We start from the raw sequence: 17,114 nt of genomic DNA on the forward strand, positions 1-17,114 counted from the left end.
AGACTCGAAGCTCGCCATGCACGAACGTCGGTATTCGATAGGTACATTTTATTATCATAATAATACGTGTTAGCGGTTTCCGCGGAAGAAGATAAATAAATTACAAATGGTTATGGTTTCTATAATAATCTAAGATTCGGTCTAAGTCACCGAGTACCTCTATCGCAGCCAAAACTGCAACCGAAATGAGCAGGTCTTCGGCCGGGCCCTAGACTTATCTTACCATATACTGTTTTTCTATGTTCTCGTATAAGCCAGCACGTTTATAAAGTATTCATATGTATAATAAATGAGTATTCAAACGAGGTTGGCGGACGACCTTTTATGATAAACATTATCCGAAACAGACGTCGGCCCTTTGATCAATAAAACTGCGGGGATATAATTCTCAGGAACTATGGTTCTCAGGTTCCCGGCAAAATAAACCTTGTTATATTGATACATTATTGTTATACATTATGCATTGTCGTTGTTCGTCGTACTCGGGCTTGTTCAGCGGACACCTACCCAAATAGCCTTGATTGGGTCAGTAAAGATGCTTGAAACGTACACCCACACCCTGCAAGCGCGTAGTGATGCAAAAACTCAACGCAAAAACATGAGGACAGAATGCAGTGTGTAATTCGTTACGTTGTATCGTTTTGGTAATATAAATATCGTCGTGCGTACAAATGCCACGTGTGAAGGAACAACTGTACCATCACGATAAACTGTTGAAATGCACATTAACGTTTAACCGACTACCACTTCTGCCCCCCACAGTATTCGAAAAGGTTAATTAGTGAACGATTGACGTGCATTATATAAAATGGCGTTACGCGCGTGCAGTGCATGGCACACGAATACCGTTTCGTGATCACACGGTTTGTTCTGTCCCGACAAAACCAAATCGAGGCATTTAATTATGTGCTCAATCCGATGTCGGGGAGAAGGACGAGGGAGTTAAATGAGGTTCCAGTTGAGGGCTGTAACGAGCATCGTTTGTACCGATTCGTACCACATGCGTGATACATTATCCAATTGACCCGGAGTGGCTGGGTCTGACGAAAAATGTCTACATTCGCGCCCGTACGGAAAACTGGCGGTATAAAATATTTACACCCGAACCAAACGCGTACGCATTTTATTGTACTTGCCCGGTACATTTTTTTTTTCATTTTTCATTCGCTTCGTAAGCTCAGAAAGTCCGCGTGAAACTATCCACCTGTTCCCGTTGCACCGCTTTAGTCTTATAGTGGTAGCGGGCACGGGCAATGTACGTGTACGAATGTCGTTTTAAGTAAAGACGTAACGGTGGAAACGAGAGCAATAACGCGATGTGTAAGACGTGGTAAAAACGTGTTGTTTGTTCTCGAATGTCTCGGAGATGAACAGGAACTATAATTTAAGGACGAGTATAAGCTTGAGCTTTTTTTTTTCGTTTTAAAGGGACGTTTTTTATTTTGTCCCCCTTTATCGAATCACTATTGCAGTGCGCGTTTCGGTACGCCCGCGTACGTGGCCCAGGAGATTTATTATAATCGAACTCGCCGGGTACGTAAGCGAAACGGTACCCCCTCCGGGCGGGCACGTGCGAGCGGCCGAGCAGTCAGCGGTGGAAAAACCGGAACGGACTGACGATCGTACTGACGTTCGGTGCGCGCGTACTGTGGCGCCGTCTGGATCAGTAGGCACGGGCTTGCGCGCGCGCGTGGCGGCGGCTACGGTGGCGGCGTTTACCGGCGGCGATACGTTACTTGTGTTTCCCGTGTGTGTGTGGTCGGTCCGGTCGGGCGTAACGCACGTCTCGCTGCGCTCCATCCGATCACTCCGAAGACGAGCGGTGGTTCCGTCCGCGCGCGCCCGATAATAGTAATAGTATTCGCGGAAACCGTCGTTGCGATCTCCTTGGTCGTTACGCGCTCGTTATCGAGGAGACCCGGCGCGTTCGTTTTTCGTTTCCAGTAATTCTTCTGTCGTATATATATATATATAACTTCTTTTACTTTTTTCGCCGCCTTTTTCGATACTCCCGTATCGCCACCGCCGTTTCAGATGCATCCGGTTTACGCGCATCCGTGTCAGTGTGCGTGTGTGCGCGTTCGTTTGCGCGAAAGCGGTCCGAGTTTCGCGTGAAAATCTGTTGCAACGGGACTACAATCGCTTCGGTGACGGTGCGCATACTACGCGGAAAATATCCGACCCGGTGAAGTATCGTATCGTTGTGTCGCGCAAAGTGCTCGTTCGCCGGTTTTTTTTTTTTCATTCGCACGCGTTCTTCGCCGATCGCCGTGTCGACACCCGTCGTCGTTCAAATCGTCGTTCGAAGCCGCCATCGACTCGGACCAGATTACGAATCGCAACTCGGCCAGACCGTCTGTGATATCGTCTTAATAAGGTAAGAGATCCAATCATCACACTTCGTGTCCGTTGACATCGGCCCTACACCGACAAACATGCATCTGCGTTTACAGGGCTGTGATTAGAGATATTCTGTATATATACCATCCCCTTTTTTAAGCGTTAAGCGTGAATGTTATTTTCGAGTTGATGAAAATAAAACCTAGGTATTACCACGACTCACCGCTTTGCGTTGTACAATACACAGTCAAATGTATAAGAATACAGCCGATTTATAGGAATACTACATAAACTCAATAAGAGCAACTCGGTACTATTAAGGATAAAGTTTTAGGTGCCTATTACATGCTGATACATATGCGTGCGCCCGTCATTATATCCAATCGTACAACATAATTATTTTATATGTACCAAGTCGACTTTTCATGTGTGTATATTTGTTCAGCACATCGATTTATAGCTCATATTCAAAGCGTGAAAAATACCATTCATGACAATAAAAACATTTTTAAATATTACACGAATACTACAAGCATTTAACGGGGAATTGAAAAAAAATGAATCGTATTTCATGTTGAATTTAAAGTTATTTTCAAATATTAGCTCATTGTGTTTTTGTTGTTATCGATTCGGGATTTTTTTTTTTTATATTTTATTCTAAATTGGGTTTCGTATATAACACCAACTCAAATAATGAACTATTATACAGCTAAATATTCAAAGATTATTTAAGCCAATCTTGTTTGCTTTTCTTTTTTACCCTTTTTTAGTTATAAAGTTATACATTTCGAAAACTTTGAACAACACATCAAAATTCAGTACGAACTTAATTTCGAAGGAGAGTATACTATCTTCAAATTCCGTTCAGTTGAAACTGTTTTATTTTATTTAATGGGAACAGAAAACATTGAGAGTTTGATTTTTCAATTACCAATTATATTTTCATAATTTTATTTATAGTAATCATTAATGATTAATGATGAAAATAATAGTTGTTATATTTAAGTTAAATATACTACGTATATTATGTAATGAAAAGTATAAATATCCAGAGCCAGCAGGAGTATAGGGCCAAATGGGCAGCTACTCAGAGCCCTACTAATTTAGGGATCTACATACATATCATACATGGAGTTTAATATGTAATGCCACCATATAATATTGTTCTTAAAATTAAATAAAAAGTTCCCTCTGTTATCTGAAATTATAGATGGTATTTTAATCTCTAACTTCAATATTATGTTTAGTAGGTACCTTTATTGCAATATAAATAGTATAATAATAATAATACACTGATAAATTATAATACTATAATAATTATAATAATAATAATATTGTTGACGTCTCGTTGATAAAATATAATATCCATACAAAAGAAAAATATTTTTACATAATCTATGTATAATAGTAACATATGGCATTCGAGTACTAGGCCGTCTAAGAAAATATATTTTGGCTTGACGAAAAACAATGTCTAGAGCCCTGTGGCAAAATTTACCCCAGGTCCTGCAAAACCTCTCACCAGTACTTTAATTATTGTATTTCCTAAATATCATGATATACATATAACCCCTAGGTTATTTGTATCAGAAATACTAAAGTCTAAAGCCCACGTTATTCGTATATGACTCTAAACGATATGAATGCAATCGACAACAGTTGCACTGATCAGTTACTGATGTAGAATATTGATGTACCTACCTACTTGATCATATTAAATGAGAATTACAAAAATATTGATTGGTATGCTTTGCATTCGAAATAAATAATCGTTTTCGTGTCATATAATAATTCATTAGAAAATTATTCTATCAAGAATCGTAATAATGTTAATAACACGACAAACAGAAATTAATATCGAAAAGGAAAAATATTCGATTTCACTTGTCGGACATCTTATTATGGTTAATGCTATGAGATCTGTTATATAACAATGGATGTAAATAAAAACAGCAGATTATAAAAAAAAAAAGTAAAAATAGTCTCATAATTAATGCAGTTGCAATACCGATCATATGCACAAACTATGAATAAAAAAAATAATTAAAAATCAATAGGTAATTTTTTCATAAAAATATTTTTATTTTTAGCTTAGCTATTTGTTATTTTAATTTTAAATACTATTGTAAATTTTATGATGTCACTTATATATACATATTTTATGACATTTTTAACTAAAATAAATAATAATTTTCATTAGTTATGTATACATTTCGATTAAAATGAAAAACTAATAATGTTACACATCGAATATGCCACACAGATAATAAAAATGTACATTGTATGAACATTTTGAGAATTTATTAATTTATATTTTTTTATGATTTTTAATAATAGTTAAAAAAAATATTCATACTTTTTTGATTTTTAATTTACTCTCGTTTATTTTATTGCTAAGAATTTAACGTTTGGACTTATTTTAATATGTTAAGTTCAACTGTAGCATATGATAAAATAAAAAATCGCTATAGAGTATGATGTTAATAAAGGTATACAACAAAATATTCATTCTTTTCTTCTACAATTTTTTTTTCTTTTTTATAATAAATGATTGTGACATGTACCATAAATAATATCAAGTACATTGTTCGTTATGTGGTCACAGTCGAAACATGAGTATATTAATTACAAACTTCAGAATATAAAATATTGAAAATGTCATCAAAATAAATTTAAAATGCGTCACTATACTATAATAAATACTAATAATATTGATGTTGACGTTTTTTCTCGATTTCTTGTCTTTCGGAGGTGTTCCTTTTTATATTTCAGTCATCGAATATTGGAATCGCTAGGGTAAAATAACGCTATAGCAAATAACTCTTTCGTATTATTATTATTATTATTATTTTCAACTGCTCTACTCATTTCTCGATTTGTTGCGTTTTTCTTTTATTTTGCTTGTAAAATAAAGAAATGAATAAAATTTATATGTAACGTGCTCTGAAACGTAACCAGAATATATAATCATTTTGTGAACGAAAAAAAGAGAAAACGAAAGGGAGGAGATTCATTTTGGAAATGCACATAAGGGCGTGAAGAAATGGAGGCGACTACAAAGTTTTAACGAGTTCTTGGTCTTGTATTTTTGATTCAAGAAAAAGAGAAACCAATTAGATATGCAAACGTTTCCGTATTACTTCATACTGGCACTACTTGGGGAGTAATTTTTCTGGTAAGTCGTTTAAAAACAACAATTTCCTGTTGAACTTTCTCTTTAATGTATATAAAATAAACTTTTTATAGCCAATTTATCTATTTAGGTACAGTACAGAAGTTTAGAAGTTATTTGGGCTCATGTTTAAATATTTTTGTTTTTTGTGTTTTTTTTTTTTTTTTTTTACGACAAAACTACCTTCAGAAGGCTGTTTATTATTCACAAATTAAAATTTTTATGCAAACGTTTAAAAAAAAATTCTAAAATTATTTCCAATTGATAAATTGACAATACAAAGTGTATTTTTAATGTATTTAATTACATTCAGTTGATTTGAATATACGTGAAATTCAATTGCTATATTCCAATAGCACATATACATATACCCAAAGGTATATACAGACTTGGGTAAAATACTTTTTAAAAGTATTTAGAATAAATACTCGAATACTTATAAAAAATAGTATTTCGAATACTTTTAAAATACTTCTAGTTTTCTTACTATAAAAATAATAGATGTCCACTCAACAGAAATATTTGAAATTGTAGACTAAATATATGGTATTTTATTGTATTTTTATATTACATAACTCTTATGGTTTATGGTTTACAATAATAATAACAATAATAAAACAAAATACTTTATTGAATACTTTCAAAAAAAGTATTTAAAAAGTATTCGAAATACTTAAAAGTATTCTGAATACAGTATTCCGAATATTGTATTCGGAATACTACCCAAGTCTGGGTATATAGATATACATATATCTAGTTAGTATAAAAATATCAAAAATTAAATATACTATAGAACGAAAAATTTTTTTGGCATTTTAACATGTGCTACGAATAGCATAAATTAAATGTAATATCATGTGTATACAGAACAAAAAATATTGAACATTTATTTGAAACATTTTATTTATACTCTGCAAAAGTTAATTATTTCAACTTAATAAATTTAATTGTCTACAATTTTTTTTTTTTTTAATCATTTTTTGTATTTGTACCGTGCGTTGTATTAGTATATTGTTTGAAAATAATGAATTTTAAGGATTTGATAAATTTTATTTCTACTTTATTCCAAATATTTTTCTAATGTAGAAAGAATCGTTGTGCTAAATTTCCTCCCCATGATATGTATATAAAAAAATTATGTCCTGTTAAATTTAATGTCTGAAAAAATAAATAAATATAGAAATTCACCATTTAAAGAAAAGTGAAAGAGTGAAGTACAAACACGTAAAATATTGCGAAAATAATGACCAAAGTAATAAATAAAACCTTATAAACGTCAGACATTCTCCAAGAACCCTATTTCTTTGCCATTATTCTCGGTGGAGTTTGAATAATATGAATTTCAATTAAACATTTTTTTTTTTTATGATTAATACATTTTCGGTATTTTACACGGGTATTGGAAGAAACTTTTGTTGATAATACTAGTAAGGCGAACTTATTTATATTATCAACAAAAGTTAACTCAAATACTTCAATCGAGTTCGTTTATGCAATCATTTATAAATATATTTTTTCTAAATTAAAAAAATAAAAATAAAGGAAAAAACATTTTTTTTTTTTAACATAATCATGACTCGTTTTATGTGAGCAAAATAATTTCATATAACTATTCTCGCTTTCAAGTTTAACACTAAACGAACATTAATTTCTCAATCATTAAAACGTATATAAAATATAATAAAAAAAATAAATAAAAAAATAATATAAAGTGTATATACTATACACTGTATACAGCTGTAAAATGATACACTTTTTCATGCAAACACATTTAATGACCTTCTTTATCGAAAGTATAATAAACTAACGTTTTCTTTTGTGCATCTAATAATTATATGTAGGTGTAGAACCCACTTAATGTGAAATTCGAGGTATTATTCGCGACGCGAGAAACAATATCATCACGACCATGGATAATTATGTGAATGATTCGTATGAAAGGGACTTGACAGAATACAACGCAACGTACTCGTTTCAATAAAAACTCTCGGTGGTAATTTAAATATATCTATGTTTGTATTAATATATTAATCATATGCACATTTCCGGAATTCGTAATGGCCAGAGTATACGTGACGACGTAGTACGGCTTGATTATCCCTGAAAATGTATTATTTTATTATACGTTACGGATGACCAGTTACCATATGACAATTACCACCCCGTAATAATATATATATATATTTATATAAATTTCAGACTTAGAATCAGTACGCAAACGACATTCCACCCAAAGCATATTACTGCCATTTACTGGTCGATTACTTGTGTAACATTATACTTCGTAATGTGATCGGCACAGTTTCATAGTATTATATTCGACCGCGTTTCGTTCGCGAAAAACACTGCGTATTGATTAATACGAATAAATATAATATACATGTATAGAGTACGTAGAACTTGTTAGCGCTTTGGTAAGACGTTGGAATATTGAAAATACGCAGTTTGTAATAACTATGCGGACATAGTTTTTGGTTTAATTTCACCATTATCGTTTTAGAAATCAATCGTGGAAAAGTGAAAAAATGGATTTTAACCTTGATCTGCTAGAACAGCCGTACTCAACCTTTTTTTTATTTGGGCCACATAAAATATTTAAAAATATAATGCGGGCCGTAAGTAAAAATGAATGGAACGGAAATTAAAAAAAAAAAAAAAACTAAAAATAAATTTATATATTGTGTATATTGTATAACATTTGAAAATGTATTATAAAAAATATTAAATTAAATATTTACTCTAAATTAGTGTGAATTTTGATATTAATATTGGTTTTTCACTATTATACTACGGGAAAATGTAAACTGGGCCCGCGATTATCTTTTTTGTTGTAAATTCGGTCCTGAAAATTTTGGGTAATAAAGTAGGTAGATTATAAATTCGGCCCGAAAATTTCAAGTAATAAAAAAGGTCGATTGTAATCTCGGCCCGATAATATTTACAGGTGAAATAAAATGGTGATGTATAAACTGCAAATATATAGCTTTTTTAAAAACGTTTGGAATAAATAATAATATTACGGAGAAAAATGATGATCATCTGCATGAACATATCAGAGACCAAGTACTACAACGAAAATATGTTACCACCGTAGTCAAACGCAAAGAAACTGAGGATATCTACAGTAGGCTAAACACAATTTTTTGTAGTGCAGTAAATAATGTACCTGATGCGCAAGATCTACAAGTAAGTGATATTCAGTATGTTAAAAGGAATATATACAATGCCTTCTCGTGGTGTCCTCTGGGTAATGCTTAATGGTTCTCAAAAATATAAGAAAATTATACAAATGTACATTTTTATCGGGGTCGAGTTTAAACCTAAATTATTTTTACCTGCAAAAACCCCGGGCCGAGTTTACACTTAAATTATTTTTACCTGAAAAAAACATGGGCTGAGTTTACAATAGATCTTTTGAAATTTTTTTTTTCTCGAGCCGAGTTTACAATCAACCTATAATACTATTTTAATTTCCGATATATTTGATTTTTATTGCTAAATTTATCAAATAGTAAGGAGGAAACACTTACAAAATATTCCTTCACAATTTCGGCATCAGTAAATAGTTTCATATGCTTACAGAGTATGTAACAAATTTTGTATGATGAGTTGTGAAAGCTGCATATAGTGATACCGCCACTGAAATAACATGTTGTTGTTGTAATGACTTCTTGAAAAAAGTTAATTTTTCTTTTCTCATCAAAGATCCGGGACTATAAGTACTATTAAATGATTCGTGTTTTGTAGTGTAGTGACGAAAATATTATATTTTTTAAGTATAACAGTTTATCGACAGACTAAACAAGTAGCTGAACCCTTTTTATTTTGTACGACTAATTATTGTTCTTCCCAATTGTCTTGAAACAGTCTTTTTTCTCCAGATATTTTTCGTTTTTTCGAAGAAACGCCTGCCATAATGTCACAATAAAAATAAAAAAATAAAATAACAAATGTATGTTTCACGCCTCTGACGATTGAAATATTTAATAAATAAATGTTCCAACGCTATTACACATCTACAATGTGACTAACCGTTCATATAATCATAACACGTACCTACCTTCAAGCAACGGCCAGTTTAGTGATAAGATAAAATACATCAAAACCGTTATAAATAGTAAAAATACAAAAAACATAATCATCCTTATCGCAAGTGCGTGCGACACATTTTGATTTTTTGTTATATTTTATATTTATAATAATATTAGTTTTGAAATTTATATTTTTTTATCAATTCAACGAGTTCTGTTTGGGCCACATATAAATCGTTAGAGGGCCGGAGGTTGAGTATCGCTGTAGTAGAGCGAAATGTCGTATAAAAGATGTACTCGAGAAAGCACCCTTAGATTTATAGTGTTGGAATCAGACCATGTGCAAAAACCAAAATCAGACAATCGAAATAGAATCAAACTGTCTTTCGCTCTTATTCGACTTTTCGTGTTATTTAAACTCTGTTGTACACTAGTTAAATTGTATGTGTCGGTTTTGTAAAAATTAAATTTATATATCCACAACATCAACCTATTGGTCTTGTAATTGTTTCTCGAAATTATCTCTGTTCACCACCCCTCTCCACCATGTACACTAAATTCGTGAGTACAAAATGATATAAAAAATGAACGTCTATATTTAACACGTGTTAATTATTGAACCAAGTGAATTAGATATTAATATGCATTGTTCTTGATTTACACATGTGTAACATATAAAAAAAATGACTTAATTTTTTTTTTATTATACCTACTATTGATGAAATGCAGCAATAAGAATTCCGAAAAAATCTACGAGCTTGAGACGTAGTTTACTTGAGATCGATTAGGCCAATTATTCAGATCAACTTCCATATATTTAATTTCATTAACATGAAAATATTTCAATATTTTTTGTTTAGAACAAAATTTGTGGGCAATTTAAAATTTCAATCTGATCAATAGCAAGTGTAAATTTTGTCAGTTCCTTTTGTTTTTTTCATGATCCTTATCGTTCACAATACATCGACCGTAACGATGGGAAAATATGAACAATTTTTGTTATATAACATGTGTGAAAGACATAAACAACAAATATTGGTATCGAATTAACTTAGCTAAATGTGCCTTATTGAAGTAGTAGTACATACAGTGAGTAGTTGTGTTTACGAAAAGTAAAATGGCATAAGGTAATATTATAATCGTTTAAAATGTTTACGGTAAGTACCTAACGAGAGTAAAACCCGTTTGCGTACATTTATCTTTTTTTGCGACTCATTTGCGTACAAATACACAACTCAATTGCGCACATAAAAATTTAATACTTGCGATAAATGATCCAAACGTAGAATTCTTTTGCGAACATAAACTACAGAAAAACTGCAAAAGTTAACCAAAACTTAAAAAAAATTTTTTTTCTCACTTTTACAGAGTTAGGACTGTTTGTATAAAATCAAGAGGCATGATTAAAAATGTCTTATTTTGTTGAATTAACATTAAATTTGTCATGTTCGTTTATTTTTTGTGTTTGTATTTTATTAATTTTAATGTAATTTCTTCAAGGTTAATTAGACTAATTTATTGCTATAATATTTTGAACCGATTTATTTTAAATATTCCAATCGATTTATGGATTTATTACACAATTGTTCAAATCATTTATCTAAAAAAATTAAATTTTTCTATGGTGTATTTTCTGAATAATTAACTAACTAATTAATTATCTGAATTATCACCGGCTAAAATGTTTACTTGATTATACCTACTCAATTCAATTAGTACCTACATGTGTATTATCGAAATGTTTAAGATAAACCGTATTACTATGATGCATTAGGTACTAAGTTACAATATTAGTTTAAATTGAGAATGATGTTTAATAGTTATCCTCAAACGAGTCGTCATTTTACAGGTCAAATTTTGTATTAGCGGATTTTCACGTTTTTCGTTGTACGCAAATTAATCGTCAGTTTACAGGTAAAAAATTGTGTACAGTGTGCAAACAAGTATCACCGCCTAACGGTATTGCACGAACAAAAGAAATGGTTACTTTATATTTACACAGGATTTAAAATTATCTATAAATAGTCCGAAATCCATAAAATTCGATTTTAGAAACACCGGTAATTTTTAAAACTTTATAAAACGAGTATTCTATTTTGTTGATTTGCTGACGTATATTTACTATTTTCTATCAGAAATTTAGATTTAAGCATGATTACTAGATATCAAATTAAATATCTAAATAAAATGTATATCTGTAAAATATTTAAAAGGAAAAAAATGAAATTAGTCTACTCTATAATAATTTACAAGTATTATAAGTAAAATTGAAATATTGCTGTTTAATTTAGATTTCTTCGATGTAAAAATGTATTGACATAAATACAATAAATAAATTTAAAGAACCACAAAATATTTAAATTTAAATCAATGTATTTAATAACATAAGAGGTTTGAAAAATTACTAGTACAGAAAATTAGTTTTACCAGTTAATTCGATAAAAAACTAATTTCTAAGAAGAATTTCAAACTTATATTTTGTGTAATTTATTTGATATTTTTAAGATGTAAAAATAATGAAATTACAATTCGGAATAATATATATAAATTTATTTTCAAAGTAGGTACATAAAGTAGGTATATAAAAAGTAGGTTAGATATATAAAAAAGTATATAAAAGGTATATCAAGTATATAAAAGTTGTTTTATCATTATATTATTTTTACATCACCATAGTTGTTCATTACTTTATTATTAAGAAATATTTTTGTTAGACTTCTGTTGGACTATAATTCATCATATTTCTAATGGATTTACCTAATTAATATTATAAATATAAGTAAATTTTATATATGATGTTAATTCCATGTCGAATTCTTAAATTTATAGTTATACAGAAATGCAACCACTGCTCTAAGCTGATTTGACGTACGAGTAATTTATGTAATCCTACAAGACAAGCTAGAATAGTATTGCACTCTTTAAAGTTTTTACTTTAATTTATATATTAAATGTATAGAAAAAAAAAATAATAATAATAATAATAATAAAAGGAGTAGTTTAATCCACATAAACAATTGTCTTGATAATATTTACAATTAAATTAGACTTTAAACAAATGGTATTCATTACACCATGTTCAAATTATATTAAATCACACTAAGGGCACTGTTACTTATTCACGTACATATGCTTTGTGTATACAACTCATATGAGACTTGAATTATGTATGTTAAAGTTTAAACACTGATGGATTAGAGGCTAAAAGTTGTTTGTCACAAATACCAAATTTTACAGGGGAATAATTAATTTAAATTTTAAAATTGTTTAAATCATGAAACCTTGTATAGAAGAATAATTATTTATAAAATATTTAATTTTTTTTTATACTGTGGAATGCAGAAATTAATCAGTTTTGTATTTTGTGAAATTTAAAGTTCTATTTTTATTTTTTATTAGCAGTGAAATATATCAATTAGAATTTATGAATTTCATATTATCACATAAAAATTACTACAATTAAAATTTGTATAAACATTTTAAATTTTTAAACATTCGAATTACCAATATTAATTTATAATAATGCAGTATCGTATAAGAAACTCATAATTTTATTGGTTTTTAATTTTTATATATAGAATTTTAAATTATAATAACTGGACTGTATTTATGTATATTGCATGAAGTTATACATTTGTATTTAAAAATTAAGTCGAAATAAAATATTCTACTGTCATGGAATAATCATTTAAACATTTGAAGTTTTTTTATTTCATAATGCACCCGCTTATTTGAACAATATTTTAATAGTTTATTTATATATTTATGGCGATAAAAATGTATAAATACAATTCAATTGTAATAGTCAAAGAAAATTAAAATTAAATTTATAAAATACATAAACTATTAGCAATTTATTTTACAAAGATATAGTTCGATATTTTTCAAAATAACTGATACTATTTTTATTTGATCACTATTAAACTTAGTATATACGGCTGTGCTAGTAATCAAATATTTTGTGTTTAGTGTATTGTAATATTATGTATTTGACGCTTTATAAATATCCCAATGGTAAGAAAAATAAAACGTACAATATGCATAAGCATGTCACTTCAATTAATTTTTGTAATGCAAAAAACTAAAAAGTAATTTGAAATTATTTTATTTGACGCTACTTGAATTGGAAAAACTAATGTTATACCAATAACTAAGCAGATCCCAAAGGAGAATATGACTGTCATTCAATAATAATAATACACTATATGTTACCACTCTTAAATTTTTTATCAACTCGAATAACTATCGAATAAAACTATCTATAGGCATATTTTGGTACAATTATGTGTACAACTCAAAATTCGTTTTAGATTCTGAGGTTTTTTTGTTTTTGTTTATGTGCATTCGATTTCTTTGAGTAAAATCGAATTTATAAAAGTTTGCTTGTATTTATATGATTACAGTCAATGGTTAATCGAATACAAAACGAATATGGATTACACTTGAAGGTGGATGGTTATATATTTTTTCAGTAAAAATGTATACAAATGTTAAAAGTTGTAAAATTAATGCTATTTTTTTCTAATACAAGACATTTCAGTTTCACTTTAATTTTCAATATACATACATATTATTAAATATTATGAATAATATATAAATTATAAATAATTAAGCTGTAAAAAATAACCTAATGATTTACGATTTTCATTAAATATAATATTTATTATTTCCACATTACAAGTTATTAGGTATACCAAAAGAGTTTTTCGGTTTTCTTAAAATATATTTTAATTTTTAATTGTGTGTTATGTATAATATAGTAGGCACACTGTTTATAATGATTTATCTCTGTGTTAATACAATTTATAACCATGATCGAATAAAATATTATTATTTTTTTTTCATTATTCATTCATACTGTACAGGCAATTAATATTTTGAAATTCAGTATTTTACTTTAAAATTAAATAGATAGATTAAATTAATAACAATATAGATATTTTTATATTTTATTTCAATGTTGTCTATAACATGATTTTAAATAAAACCACTGTTTCAATAATGATTATTTGAAACTTAATAAAACAAATAATTATATATTGCAATGGTCAATTGTTTTATGAACTCTATGATCGTTTAGAAATGTTTTTAAAATCACCTTTCAACTTATTAATAATTTATGTGTATGGTCGAAATTTAAAGAGTGTTTGAAATTATTGATCATGATTCATCGTGCAGTGAACTGATATTAACTAATCTAATTATCATTGTATTTTTTATTTGTTCAAACAAATTTTTTACTGTCAATTTTACTCTATTTGGTTTACTTATTTAAGAACTACGTAGGCGTGCATTGTATCGTTTAGCTAAAACCATTGTTATTCTTTTAAATATTTCGTATATTGAGATTAATACACTTGAAAATAGGAAAACGATGTTCTGTGAGCATTCGGCTACGCACAAACTTCTACTACATCACACGATTTAAGGAAATATTACCCAGAGTAATAACCATGTGTTCACGTATATGCTTCTCGATGGTATACACAGAGACACATTAACTGGCACTTCACCTTGGGTGGAATTTTTAGTGGACTTGTCACATTTTTGGGAAAAACATTTTTAGGTGAATTGTTAGTAAAATGTTTTAAAATTTAAATTATAGGTGAAAAGCGGTAAATAATTATATTGAAATGTACAGTAAGTAGATGCATTTCGAGATATATATATATATATATATATATATATATATATATATATATATATATATATATATACTGGTTTATTAGAAAAAAAAATGGACAATCCCGGACTATACTATATATATATGATAACGCGTTTTGTATGTTATTCGTAAATGTAAAAATATTTCAATTACTATTAAACTGGCTACGTTATAATCCGGCATAATAGACATGGTGTGAAATTTAATCATTAGTTATTACTACATTAGTTTTATTATTGAAGACTGACAATTGTTAATCATTGATACATTTGCGCAAACAACTAATGATAGATCTAGGACTTTATTTTAGGAGAAAAGAGGACAATTTTTCAAAAAAACTATAAAGTATCTACATTTTTTAACAAAAAAAAAAAAACAAAAAAAACACTTAATAGGTTAAAATATATCACATTAAGCCATGATTATATATAACTGATAAGATTATTTGACATGAAAAATACCATTACAATAGTCAGTCGGCTTATTACTTATATTAAATTGGCAATAAAATAATTTAGAAGCTTCATAAATTCGTTCCCAAAATAATTTTATTAAATTGTGGTATTTATTTTTTTACATTACAACTATGACAAAAGGTTTGGTACCAATATGTTTGTTATTATTTCAATATATTTATGTTTAAGTCTTTCTCAGAAATATAGAAAAAAAAGTGGTTTAAAATTCATAAAAACTTCTATAAAAAAAATAAATATAGTGATTGTAGATCCCAATCCCCAGTTGTATGAAGTTAGAATGTTATTATTAAGTCAGCAATTTTGAAATTTTAATTTGTTTTATTAAATTATAATCAACTCTTGACTGTATTACATATGTATAAACTTTAATAAATAATGGTTTAAAATAAATTGAACATAGCTCCTTAGACTTAATGATATAAATAATGCGAATTGTTCAGTCGCTTGTAACTCTTAAAATCGCCTGGAACAGTTCTGAAGTTTATAAATACATGTATAAAAAGGATGAATAAAGCTCTTCAATTCTATTCAAGGATCTTTCTAATTAGACAAAAAATTTTTTTTTTTTTTAATTTCCTGTAATCTTTTTATATGAATAATTATTTAAAAAATTTATATTTATTAATATTTTAAAAATGTGTGCAACTTTAATTTTGTCACCGATTCAGTGCGAGTTAGATGCGAGTTTTGTTTTTATGAATTTTTCATTATTCATACAAATGATTATAATACACTTTTTACACGTTTGTCGGTACACCAAAGGACGAAAAACAATTATACTATTCCCTCTTGTGCTGACCCTTAATGCATTCCCGGGTGTACATACAATACGTGCACATGGGTCGGCAAATCATTCACATCGCAGATCGGTGTTGGTGGTGGCAACGGTTTCGGCATCGCCCGATGTTACCCAATATTATTGTTTAATTTCGGCTGAGGCAATGTATCAAGTTCAACAAAAATAATTGCACAACCGCCGTCGCGGTAAAAGGCAGGTACATACACACGTGATAGACGTGCACAGTAGACGACTGTCATTACGTTTCGGGATAGAACGTATTACAATAAATTCTCGGGTTTCATATTATCCATTTGCCGACGCTTTTCTTGGGCGGTATATGTACCCTCTCTTACTGGTAGTTGCAGACTACCTACCTACGACGACGATGACGACTACGACGACTACGATGACGACGTATACATATATGTAAACATAAATAAAATTGATGACGACATTTCAATTCACCCTCACGCGTGGTTTTAGCATTGCCTCGAGGTTATCCTTCATTTGTCAGCGTCACGTTTATCTGTCTCACGCATGTGGGCATCATCATCTACACTTGCAAACACACACCCACACCCACACCTACCCACACACCCAACCACACACACACACACACACACACACACACACACACACACACACACAC

The 17,114-nt window shown here is 29.4% G+C and overlaps 1 protein-coding gene across 2 annotated transcripts in view; it reads left to right on the forward strand.

Annotated features, from left to right (window-relative positions):
* The first annotated feature begins 1,717 nt into the window (after positions 1-1,717).
* Positions 1,718-17,114, forward strand: part of LOC112692589 (hemicentin-2-like) — a 475,200-nt gene continuing 459,803 nt past the window's right edge. For both annotated transcript variants that reach the window (XM_025567313.1, XM_025567314.1), the window contains exon 1: positions 1,718-2,377. The gene's annotated coding sequence lies outside the window, so the exon portion shown is untranslated. The remainder of the gene's footprint in view (positions 2,378-17,114) is intronic.

The sequence above is a fragment of the Sipha flava genome, unplaced genomic scaffold (genome assembly GCF_003268045.1).
Source record: "Sipha flava isolate LNK unplaced genomic scaffold, YSA_version1 75_pilon_pilon, whole genome shotgun sequence".
Classification (NCBI taxonomy): Eukaryota; Metazoa; Arthropoda; class Insecta; order Hemiptera; family Aphididae; genus Sipha; species Sipha flava.